Here is a 12,170-nt window from a genome sequence, read left to right on the forward strand (position 1 = left end):
ATAAATCTACACCAGAGTCGAACGTTCTTTACACATATTCCGTGTCACTAAACTATGAGTGTGAGATAGTCATTCTACTATTTTTTGTATGTATGTGGCAACATCTGACAATGTAGTTGTAAGCAGAGGTGAATTTAGGATGAGGCACCAAGCCCTCATACAACCTTATATACAAACTTGGTCTTCAAATTCACTCAAAGTGCACAGTGTCATTTTTTGTTGCCATATACTCTTATATGGCTGCCATTGTTTTAGTGCACATATGGCTGCCCCATCCTCTAAATTCTTTTAGGCTTGTTAGGACATTTAAAACTCTCGTACACCACTTTTTTGCTTGTCATACACCAGTCAATGTTGAAGCTCCATTAGGAAAGCCATTGTAAAACAAGACTCGCCTGTAATTTTGCGTTTTCTTAGTTGACCACCTTTATGCCCTGATAATCGATCAGTCCCTGTTATTTGGTCATGTCTCCTGCCTTCCAGGTTCCCAGAATCACAGGTGGTACTGGTTAAGTTTATAATTGTCCCAGTAGTTGCCTCCAATTCTCACCTATGATCAAACATATGTTGCTAGCTGTGCACAAGTTCACAGTGTGTGGAGTACAGCACCCTTGTGCCTGCAGCCCTCAAGCATAAACCATCTGTTACCCTTCTATATCTGTACAGTAGTTCCCTTGTTTGGTATGTTCTGTGCAGGACCTTTAGCTGTACTAGCATAAAACTGAATTTTATCAGTATTTGTTTGGAATATCTATGGGCTTCTCACCCAAGTGATGCCCTCAATCACATGCAAGTACATTTCCATCTACTTTTTAGGCTTGCTAAGATGTTGTGTGTATTCATCAGAAAGATGTAGCAGGCCAGGGTACTGGTTTTCTAAACATGGGTGATAATATTCTTATTTCTAATAGTCAATTCTCAGTTGTTCCATTATCTGCATCAATACATGCCACCAATATATGTTTGAGTTGTAAATATCTAAAAGTTTGCTTAGTGTTCAATTTGTATAATCCTCTAACACACTTATCACCCTCAGTCTGGTGGCAACCAAAGAGAACGGTGTTTTAGGGGTCTGACTGTGCTCAGCCTCCATCCCTATTATGTCTCCTGTTTCCCCAGAGTTAATGTGCCCAGTGGCTCTCCATTTATAAGTGTACCCCCACTTTGCTTCCTAGAGCATGACTGTCAGTTCAAAGGGCCAGTTCATCTAGGCATGTGCAATCCCCCCCCCCCCACACACCCCTGTCGTCAACCGTATCTAATTGGACTGCTTCAAAATAATTGTTTTAATCTGGGAATACTATTTTTCCCTCATGTAAAACTTTGCAAGGTCTTTAGTGCTATTTTTGGGAGGCCATCTGCGCAAAGTAGTGGTCTGGTCAGATATTAAACAAACCCTCTAGGTCAACTTATGGGGTATTTGGTATCACTTATGTACATTTCAGCAACTCAATCATTTTGTGTAGTGCTGGTCTCCCTAATAAAAAGGGAAGTTTTTTTTAATGTGACATTTCCACCCTAAGGTTCAGCAATAGTGTTCTAGATTGTCCTTGGAGGACAGAAGGTCATAAGTAGACACCATCTTTCCACATGTCTAAAATGGGTGTATTCTATTCTGAGTGGGATGGGGAGCGTCTTTATCGGGTTCCAATGTACCATGGGAAACAGCAACTTTTTACAGTTAATGATGAGTCCTGGATAGTTGCTGTTGTTTCCGAATATATGCTCGAGTCTGGTGAAGAATTTGTCAGGGTACTCTGAATACAACTGAAATTTGTCAGCATGCAACAGAATTAGTTAATCCCATTCATGGGCCCACTTCCGCCCCTTAATAGGGCATGTCTGCACATCCATCCTGCCAAAGGCTCTATTTTCAGAGCATACAGTATAGGGGTTAGGAGACATGCCTGCCTAGTTTCTTGATGTATAGAGAAGGTCCTCAATTGTGTTTTATTGTTCCCTCCTCAGCCATCGCTGTATAGTACAGTAACCTTATTGAAGATAAACAATAAGTGTATAGCCCCTTTTTTTCAGGAATCGAAACATAAACGGTCATTCAACTGAATCAAAGGGTTTGGTTGCATCAGGTGACTTTATAGCTGTGGGTTCCTCAACTCTGGAATATGCTAGATTGTTGCATAGACGTGCTAGACTGGATCTGGTAGATCTTTGTGGCTTCAATCCAGTTTATTCCTGTTGAGCCAAATTAGTTGGTAGTAGTGTCAGCCTATTTATGATTACCTTGACTTAGATTTTTGCTTTGCTATTGAATAATGAAATTGAACCACTGGAAGTGCAATTATACCTAGGCTGTCTTTATTTATGAATTAGAACTAGCTCTGCTGTTCTCAGATCTGTTTATAGAGTACCATTTATTTTGAGAATCTAGAAGTCTATTCAGCATCAATTTGGCTGTCATCTCGGCCAGTTTTTGTGGATTTTCAAGTTCTTCCAAAGTGATGACTTCTTCTAGTCCTAATCTTTTCTCCTAGTTTAACCATCACGTTTAACTGTCTGCTATAACATCCTCACTTTTTGATGGATACTTCTATCCACAGATTCCTCACCTTTAGAATATCTCCAGGCAGCAGACTATATCTGGGAGATTTTTAAAACTATATTGCTCCCAGCACTGATAGATGGCACATTTCAACTCTACATTTACTTTGTTCTGCCTCAGAAATCACAGCGGAGGGACATATCAGAGCCTACCCTGCACGCCCCCATCCGTTCTTTTCTTTTGGCACTTCAGACACTGATCCAGAGCTCTGCTCCCTCTTCCTTCATGTTAGGTGATCAGATTTGTTTACAAATATTTTTCTATAACCAGAGCAAGGAACCATATCCCCTCCAGAGACAACAGGGATGAAACTTTGTTGGGACTGTTGCAAACAAATGTCTGTGAGAGACCTGCACGAGGTGTGCCTTTGGTGGTTGGGTTTGGGCACGACTCCAGTCGTGCCAGAAGTGCTCCTTCATGAAGCTGAAGGTGATCCGGGAAAAAAAGAAAAAGCTGGACATGGTGAAAGATCAGAAGAAACCACACTTCCTGCTTCCGGTCGGGAGCACAGACTCGTACCTACTCCTGAAGCCATTCCAGCGACAGTTCTTCACATCAAACTCTTTGGATAAGTCTAAATCTAAGCCAGAGAGGAAAAAGAAGATAGCCAAGTGAAACCCGTCCCCATCCTGTGACTCTCTATCTCCAGAGAGGGTACAATGGAGTCTGTGTGCCACTCGTTCTGGCTCCTGTTCCACAGAGGAGCCAATTCCATAGCTCATCCTGATACATCCCAAATTTCCAGGTCCATCAGTGACATCGCAGCAAATTGAGGGCTTTAGGGAGGCCATACTGCACATCTTTGGCACTCTTCTGGTTCCCTCTGGCACACCTTTGGACCTCAATAATCTGCAGGTGCATCTAATCTGTTTACTGCTGCAGATCTGTTCTCACTGCTTGCTGTGTCCCTTGAACCTGCCTCAGGTTCCGCGCTGAGGGTGTAATGCACAAAGGGATTTACGATTCCTATCTTTACGAGTGTGGGGTCTCCACACCTAAAAGATAGTACAGTCCTATCGTTTTATGTGTGAACACTCCGCACTCGTAAGGATTCTACTCATAAATCCCTTTGTGAATCAGGCCCTGACTTTAAAGGCGACTTCAGTCTTAGTGCCAAGCTCTGCGTCAGTCCCTTCGACATTGATGGCAGCCCTGGAAGAGGACCTTCCACCAGTAGTGGTTTTAGACTACAAATCAAATTCATCCAGACCCTGACGAGGCCACGCCTTGAATCCACTCTGGCAGCCCTGGTTCCCATTTTGCCGAAGGCTGACCTGAGGTGCTCCATCTGCTGTTTGAATCAGACTCTGATCAGTCTCACTCTAAACTACTAGGAGCCTAAGGGGGAATATCGGGGTTTAAACAGGTCGCCCCCCACTCTATACCCTCTCAACAACAGACCTGCCCCTAAATGATGTGAAGCTAATAATCTCCCATATACTATTACTGTCTACTCAACAGTTGGCATATATCTAGACCTAACTGTGTCAATGTGCTAATTGTAGTCACTGGTTTGAAGTTAAAAACATGTGTGCAATAGTATTGTGATGACCAACTAACCTCGCTCTACCTTTCCAAGACGGTGTTTGCCTGTGAAAAAAGGGGGAGGGGAGTTGGGAGAGCCTCACGGGAGCAACACCCGGGGAGGAATGAACAGACTGGTACTCGTCTGTGTCCTCACGTTCTCAAAATCATCATCTGCCAACTTACAACATAATGGGGATAAAAACTGTGCAGACAAAAAACCCATAAATGTGCTCTGTGTAAGTGACCCAATGTGATGGCCAAACTCTGTCGTCGACCAGATCTCAACGACAGAGTTTGGCCATCCACATTGAGTGTTGCTCCCGTGAGGCTCTGCCAACTCCCCTCCCCCTTTTTTCACAGGCAAACACCATCTTGGAAAGGTAGAGCGAGGTTAGTTGGTCGTCACAATACTATCGTACACATGTTTTTAACTTCAAATCAGTGACTACAATGAGCACATTGATACAGGTCTAGATATATGGCAACTGTTGAGTAGACAGTAATAGTATATGGGAGATTATTAGCTTCACATCATTTAGGGGCAGGTCTGATCAGTCTCAGCCATTTGGCGATAACAATGGGGAGGATTAGGATGAATTTTCCCCCACATTATGATGACAACAACTTGTACATGGAGCTACTAGAGGCCAGTTGGGCGAACACTATTTGTAACACTGGGTTAAGTTCCCCTCTCCAGGCCACTTATGGAAGATAGTGCATCCTTTGCTTCTCTGAATGGCAAAACTAAGGTGCTCATGGACAGGCTTACTCTGAACCTTTCCTAGCTTTGAATGAAGTCCTCACTGACACATTGCTGGGCACATGGGCAAGACCATGTTTTTTGCCCTCAAGTGAACAGGCAGTTTGCTTTACTGGTGCAACATCATACTCCTGAGAGTCTGGTCGTCTAAGCTTTCATATGCAATGTGAACTCATATACATTTCTGACGACGCCACTGGACATAGAATCAAGGAGGATTGAGTCAATCAGGAAAACAAATGTTCTCATCAGCCAGCCTTACCTGGAGGTCGGTCAACACCAGCTGTTAGCTAAGTTGTTACACTCTTGCTCTTTAGGACATGGTCCGAGAGATTTTACCAGCAGTTCCTGAAGACGTACGAGCCTCTAGGGCTCAAACTTTTTAAGATGGTGAGGATGTGCAAAATATGTAGCATAGTCTGGCTTGGACACTCCGGATTACTTCAGCCAAGCAATCATCATGAGTTTGGTGCTCTGCCACGGGCTTCCCACGGGACGCCAGACATCCTTATGGATCCGCCATTTGATGGCTCCTGCCTGTTTGGCAAGAAGGTACATTCTGCCCTGGAGTGATTTGAAGTGAGCTGAGTCATGGCTTATTCCTTGGGTATCTCAACTCCTGCACAACAGTTGCCTCAACAGTTTTAAACATTTGGGATACTCCAGAGGGTTGGCAAACAGTTGGTGTCAAGGTCCACTCTCCCACATCAGGCCCCACTCCATTCAGGATTGTTGCTCAAGTAGACTACATCCAGTTCATTGGAACCTACTATCTCCCCAGTTCTCCACCCCTGCTGCTGCTGCCTCTTTGCTGCTCTAATTTGCCAATAGTGGCACACAGCCAGCCTGTGGTGTGCAGGTTCTGACATTTCCTCCACTGGTGGCAAACCATAACATTGGACAGATGGTGTCTTCAGATAATGCAACTGGGTTCTACTCTAGCATTCTTTCAGACCATCCGCTCGCCTTCTTTCTGCATCAGAGCGTCTTTCAGAGAACCACCTGCACATCATGCTAGAAGGAGTGCAGGCTTATTTGGTCAGAGGAGCCATAGAGAGGGTTCCAGTCCTAGAAGCAGGAACTGGCTGTTGATTCTACTATTTCCATATGCTGAAGAGGGATGGAGGCCATCATCCTATTTAGAGATCTCTGCTCTCTGGATGCCTTTTTGCAGAAAGATACATTTAAGATACACATGCTGACACAGGTCCTTTCTCCCCCGGATCCAGGTGACAGGATAATGACTTTAGACTCGTAAATCGCCTACTTTCATGTAACTGTCATACAGTCCCACAGCTACTACTTGCAGTTCAAGTGGGCCAGGAGCATTTTTAATTTGCTGTGCTCCCCTTCGACCACACCAGTGCCCCTCAAGTGTACATGAAAGTAATGGCATGGTGAGAGCACACATTTGGAGGTCGAGGATTCCAGTGTTTCCCTAACTCTAAATCATGCTGTTTAAACCAGGCTAACCATGGTCATCTGTGAACCACCTCCAGATAACAGCAAATTTCCTGACATCACCGAGGTTAACTGTGTGTAAATATCACACCTGATTTTTTTTGCAGTTTCCCTTTTATTGTCACCATCTGGATACGGTGCAGTTTCAGGCCTTCCCTCCGTCACAAGTCCAAGACATTCAGACTATGAACCCGAAGTTTGAGTCTCGTTCCTGGTTCTTGGTAAGAGTGGCTCTAGTCTTATGGGCCTCTTGACATCCCAGATCCTGCTCATCGATTATACCAGGTGGCATATGCGGGCTCTGAAGTGGAAACTGAAATCTTGTGGACTTAGCAGCAGGGGAACCTGTAGAATTCCATCCAGGTTTCAGAGAAGACTGCAAAAGGCCTGAAGTGGTGGTTCAGCCACAGTTGGAATCACAGAAGACCTTTCTCCCTGCTGTTCATATAGCTGATGATAATTGCTTCACTGCTGGGATGTGGAGGTCATCCTGGAGAGGAGAACTTCAGATGCCTCTGGTCTCCAGTGGAGACCAATCTCCACATTAGCCTTTTGGAGTTGCGAGCCATTCACTTGATGTTGAAAGGCTTCCTACCATCCATCTCACGAAGGCTGGTTCAGGTTCTCACAGACAACACCTCCGCCATGTGGTAAGCAATCATGGTGGAGTGTGGGTTTCGGGTCTTATGCCAGGACGCACTTCGTTTCTGGAGCTGGCTGGAACATCTTGGTATTTCCCTAGTTGTGAACCACAGGACAAGATCTTTGAATCCCAGGGTGGACAAACCCAACAGGCGTTGCCTGGCGGATCATGAATGGTGGTTACACCCTGAGGTGGCACAGGGCATCTTCCAGCTATGGGGAAAAGTCTGCCTAGATCTTTTCACCACTGCTGAGAATGCACAGTGTTTAAACTTTTGTGCACTAGAGTTTCCAAGAAGGCTCTCCTACACACAATCCAGATAGAGTGGAGCACAGGACTGCTGTGCGCATTTCAGTCGCTGCCTTCCTGCCCCAAGTTCTGAAGATCATAAATGATCTGGCACAAATCATCCGAGCGGTTCCTGACTGGGCAAGGAACTTATGCACGTTCAACATTTGTCGTCCGATCAGGCACCTGCTTCGGGAGAATTTTGTGTTGCAGCAGCAAAGTAGGGGTCATGCACAATCTGCACCTCCATGAATGGAGACTGAGTGGCTGAGGTTGTCTGCATTCTATGTTCCTCCTTAAGTTGTGGATTTCATCCTGGCAGCCAAACGTTCTTCTTACAAAGTCTATGTCGGGACTATGACAAGTTTGTAGCCAGATGTGGCACCTGCAGCATTGGCCAAACTGTTGTATGTCTTATTTTATGTATCTCTGGCCAAGTAAGGACTTGCAGGGGACGCCTTTACTTGCTGGCCCTTTCAGCCTTTTTAAGTTTATTGGAACAACAGTCCTTGTTCAAGCCACCCATTGTGACATGGTTTCTAAAGGATCTGACTCGTTTGTTTTCTCTGAAACCCTTTGAGACGTCACAGTGGGATATCAATTTGGTCTTCACTCTCCTCATGTGCATGCAATGCAAACCAATGTACAGCACTGCGTGTCATGAGTCCGAAGACTATGTTCCAGTTCATGTTAACTTCGGCTTTTTGCATGAGTGAACTCCAGGCTTTCTCAGTGCAACTGCCTCATACCACTTTTTTTTCCAAAATATGTTGTGTTGAGCCCCAGGGCAGCCTTTTAGCCGAAAGTCGTGACTGCTTCTCATGTTGGACAATCCATCACTCTCACATGGTTCCTTGCTCTACCACACCCGTTGAAAGGTCGAGAGTCTCCATCACCTGGATCCTAAAAGAGCTTTAAGCTTTTGCATCAGTCGCGCCAAACAACATCGGGTGAAATTTCAGTCCTTTGTGGGGTTCTCTGGGGCAAAAAAAGACAAGGCCGTGCAGAAAAGGGTTTTGTCAAGACTGATAGTCCACTACATTCAGATCTTCTGTGCTTAGGCCACGAAACAGCCTCCAGAGGGAAGGAGAGCCCATTCCTCAGGTGCTCCACGTGCCACCACTATAATAACAGTCTCTGCCATTTAACAAAGTCCTGATCAAGCCTCTTATAGCAGCCTGATTCAGACTTTATTCTGTGCCACCTGTGAGCTGTCTGATTGCTCTTGTCCACAGGCCTGCTCTTGAGGACACTTCCTTTCTGATGCAACATTGGACAGAGTCTTGTTGTACAAGCTTCAGCAAGCAAGGTGAACCATAATGTTTTCCTTGTTGCTCCTCCAGGTTGGTAGTTAAAAAAGATTGATGCCCTAAGCAAAATAGTTTTTCTTTGGCCAGTTTGGCCCTGTTGTCATTGAACACAGTATGACTCTTTGGCTCTCCACCAGCAGTACCACACCTTTTACTCAACAAGTTTTGCCTACCAACAGAGGCAGCATGATCGGCCTGACGCAGCATTTCTGTGGTTCCAAAGGCAGGCGTGGTGGCAAAGGCTGGTATATACACCAGTACTTGTCTGCTTACTGCCTGCTGCAGCCACCACCAAGCTGCTACTGTAGTTTTCCCTCATGGTCCTATGGGACCAGTAAGGGACAGAATTATATTTTTCCTGCCTGGCGTGCATGCAGCTACTTAGGACCAGTGGGTTTTTCATGTTGTTCAATATGTTTACGCTCACCCCATTTTTTGCTCGCTCTTCCCCAGGCTCCACCAGTTTATGGCTAGTCATTGGCAGAACATGCTGCATTCCTATCCAGTGAAGTTCAGACAGTGCTAGCTAAGGGTGTGATTGAAGTGTTAACCGAGGTAGCAGTGGACTTAGGATGTTACTCCTGATACTTCTTGGATATTAGATCTCATGCTTCTGAACACATTCCTCAGTGATGATAAGTTCATGATGCCTACGGTAAGGCAGGTCGTGGTGACCTTTGATCTGGGAAACTGGATGGTGGTGTTGAACTTGCAGGACATGTACTTTCTTTCCTGGCTGATCGTTCAGTGTCACAGGCATGTTTTCCAGTTTGTTGTTCGGTTGGAACACTTCCAGATCTCTGTCCCATGCTTCGGCCTCATCTTAGCCCCTCAGGTGTTCACAAAAGGAATGTCAGTGGACGTTTCTCATTGTCACACATCGGGACTATATGAATTCCCATATGTTGACGACTGGCTGCTAAAAGCAGTCTTGCCTCAGTGTGTCTCGGACCACTTGGCAAAGATGTTTCTGTTGCGGTCACCCTGAGTTTTTCTGTAATCAAGCTGAACTCTCATCTTTGGCCTATGCAGAGGATTCCCCTTGCAGTGGCCATACTGGGCACTGTGGCTTTGAAGGACTTTCTGCCTCCGCAACAAGTCCTGGACTTTCTGGCTATGATTCTGTCTCGTTCCTTTTTGCAGGTCCAGATAGTTTGTAGGCTACTTGGTTTCCTGGCCTCGTGTATACTGCTGGCACCTCATGCCCATTGGCACATGCTTGTCCGCAGTGGAACTGTTGCCTTCAGGAGGCCCAACATTAGCGTTGCCTCTTTAGGCGGACAAGGTTTGTGCGCCTAAATGCGGATAACGCTTGAGTTTTGGACACCACGCTTAGAGCGACATAGTTTGTGATAGCCTGCACGCTTTTTAAAGATATTTCCCTGTACTGTCTAAATATTATTTAATATTTCGTTATTTCTCCCTGTTTTTAAAATTCTAGAGTAGCGCATACTTGCACTCAAATTGTTATCCTCACCGCTGTTTTCGCGGGTCTTTAGGCAGCTCTATTCGATCGCCGCCATCTTGGGGGTAGTTAGGGACGTTCTGCTGGCGCCATTTTTGTGAGAGCTTTAGTGCTCTTCACTGCAGGCAGGCGCGGCCCCTACTTAAGACGAGCGTTCGGGTCAGCTCGGTCCTGGACAAGGTTTGTGCGCCTAAATGCGGATAACGCTTGAGTTTTGGACACCACGCTTAGAGCGACATACTTTGTGATAGCCTGCGCGCTTTTGAAAGATATTTCCCTGTACTGTCTAAATATTATTTAATTTTTCGTTATTTCTCCCTGTTTTTAAAATTCTAGAGTAGCGCATACTTGCACTCTAATTGTTATCCTCACCGCTGTTTTCGCGGGTCTTTAGGCAGCTCTATTCGATCGCCGCCATCTTGGGGGTAGTTAGGGACGTTCTGCTGGCACCATTTTTGTGAGCGCTTTAGTGCTCTTCACTGCAGGCAGGCGCGGCCCCTACTTAAGACGAGCGTTCGGGTCAGCTCGGTCCTGGACAAGGTTTGTGCGCCTAAATGCGGATAACGCTTGAGTTTTGGACACCACACTTAGAGCGACATAGTTTGTGATAGCCTGCGCGCTTTTTAAAGATATTTCCCTGTACTGTCTAAATATTATTTAATATTTCGTTATTTCTCCCTGTTTTTAAAATTCTAGAGTAGCGCATACTTGCACTCTAATTGTTATCCTTACCGCTGTTTTCGCTTGTCTTTAGGCAGCTCTATTCGATCGCCGCCATCTTGGGAGTAGTTAGGGACGTTCTGCTGGCGCCATTTTTGTGAGCGCTTTAGTGCTCTTCACTGCATGCAGGTGCGGCCTCTACTTAAACCTCGCATGGAGACGCGCAGCGGTGAGGCGCAGCGGGAGCGCCGTCATCGCACCGGAGTCACGCCAGAGTCCAGCCCGTCTGGGCCCGTCCGGGCCCAGACAGGCTCAGGGCCAGGTACTCTGGCCATTAACCCAGGAATAAGGTTGATATATTCCCGTGCGGACATTATGTCATTACGCCCTCCTAAAGATTCGCCGTGTAAATACGTCCATAAAGGATCCAAACCCTTCTCTGGCTGCAGGATAGGTCAGCTGATCCAACCCGACAAGGGAAAGAATTCCCTGGCGATGGCTTTGCTGAATTGTAGATCTCTCCTGAGCCACGCACTAGAAATTACCTTTCTTATACAAGATCACGACCTAGATATCCTGTTCCTAACGGAAACGTGAATTACATCTAGCTCAGGGGTAGATATAGTGCGAGCCCTCCCCCCAGGCTTTCTAATATATCATCTGGATAGACCTGTGGGGCGAGGGGGTGGCATTGCCATCCTATACAGGGACAAGTTTGTGTGCAGGGCTCAGATTGGTGCGGTGTCGGACTGCGAGAGTTGCCAGTTTTTCCTGCGGATGTCTCCTACGCTGTCAGTGTCAAGCATACTGGTCTACCGTCCACCGGGGTGCGTGGGTAATTTTGTCAGCACCCTAATGGAGACAGTCACGCTTTTGGCCTCTTCTACGACCAACTTTATAGTGCTGGGAGATTTTAATCTCCACTTCAATGATCCGGCCGATCTAGTGGCATTAGATCTGCAGCGTGATTTGAAAGCCTTTGAGTTGAGTCTAATTAATGAAGGGGCCACGCACAATAAGGGCCATCTGCCTGACCCAATTTTTTCAAATATACCTCGTCTCATAGCTAGCCCCTCTTGTCCTCTCCTGTGGTCAGACCACTTCTTGGTCCCGGCAACCTGGCAAGTTGATTTACTCGTATGGAAAAACAAAAGGAGTATTTTCCGACGTGTAGGGTGGAGGTCTTTCAAAATTGGAAAATTAATCCTTTTCTAAAAAAAACCTCACTCACCACCTAGTGGTGACATGCTTCATCATCGGGGTCCACCCTGGTGGCCTAGCGTCACCAGGGTGTGCTTCGACACCTGTAGTACAGTGGAGCGGGTTGTGAAATGTAAGTGCAAAAAAGGGTGATGTTAAAAATTGTCCTGGTTTAACTTTGAAAAAGTGAATTTTATTAAAAAGTAACTGGACAATGTTAAAATAAAGTGCGAGATACTGGAAGGGGAAGTTACGACCTACGTATCTCTATATGTGTTAATAGTGCATTAGGTCAA

At 45.9% G+C, this 12,170-nt stretch overlaps 1 protein-coding gene across 2 annotated transcripts in view; it reads left to right on the forward strand.

The window, feature by feature from the left end:
• DROSHA (drosha ribonuclease III) overlaps nucleotides 1-12,170 on the forward strand; it is a 669,472-nt gene that overhangs the window by 527,598 nt on the left and 129,704 nt on the right. The window lies entirely within an intron of this gene.

The sequence above is a fragment of the Lissotriton helveticus genome, chromosome 4_1, assembly GCF_964261635.1.
Source record: "Lissotriton helveticus chromosome 4_1, aLisHel1.1, whole genome shotgun sequence".
Classification (NCBI taxonomy): Eukaryota; Metazoa; Chordata; class Amphibia; order Caudata; family Salamandridae; genus Lissotriton; species Lissotriton helveticus.